Here is an 862-nt window from a genome sequence, read left to right as displayed (position 1 = left end):
GGAAACATGGCAGCTATTCTCCTGTTTGCTTGGCCAAGAGAAGGTCCTGAGTGATGCATCCAAGGCCCGTTCTACCAACATATCCCATCTCCTCCCAGAACCTTCTGATCCACACAGCTTGCACTGGGTCAGTACCAGGCGCACAGAAGTAGATATGCTGTACCTCCCTCAGCTCTTCCATCACATTGGTAAACAAATAGGCAAAACCAACTTAAATACATCATTGTTGCTGCTACCATCATATCTTCTTCCCATTACAAAACACAAAACAAGAAGAATAGCACAAATACAGGCTGGGCAGAGAATGTATTGAGAGCAGCCCCGAGGAGGACTTGGGGGTGTTTGCGGATGAAAAACTCAACATAAGCTGGCAATGTGCACTCACAGCCGGAAAGCCAATTGCATCCTGGGCTGCATCAAAAGAAGCACGGCCAGCAGGTCGGGGGAGGTGATTCTTCCCCTCCACTCTGCTCTCGTGGCACCTCACCTGGAGTGCTGTGTCCAGCTCTGGGGGCCTCAACATAAGAAGGACATGGACCTGTTGGAGCAGGTCCAGAGGAGGGCCACAACGATGATCAGAGGGCTGGAACACCTCTCCGATGAGGACAGGCTGAGAGAGTTGCGGTTGTTCAGCCTGGAAAAGAGAAGCCTCCAGGGAGACCTTACCGGCCTTCCAGTACCTAAAGAGGGCCTGCAGGGTAGCTGGAGAGGGACTTTTTCCAAGGGCATGTAGTGATAGGACAAGTGGTAATGGCTTCAAACTGGAAAAGGGTTGATTTAAGTATTAGGAAGAAATTCTTTACTGTGGGGGTGGTGAGGCACTGGAACAGGTTGCCCAGAGAAGTTGTGGATGCCCCCCCCC

Source organism: Charadrius vociferus, unplaced genomic scaffold, assembly GCF_000708025.1.
Source record: "Charadrius vociferus isolate BGI_N301 unplaced genomic scaffold, ASM70802v2 scaffold722, whole genome shotgun sequence".
NCBI lineage: Eukaryota > Metazoa > Chordata > Aves > Charadriiformes > Charadriidae > Charadrius > Charadrius vociferus.
This window is presented reverse-complemented; position numbering follows the sequence as displayed.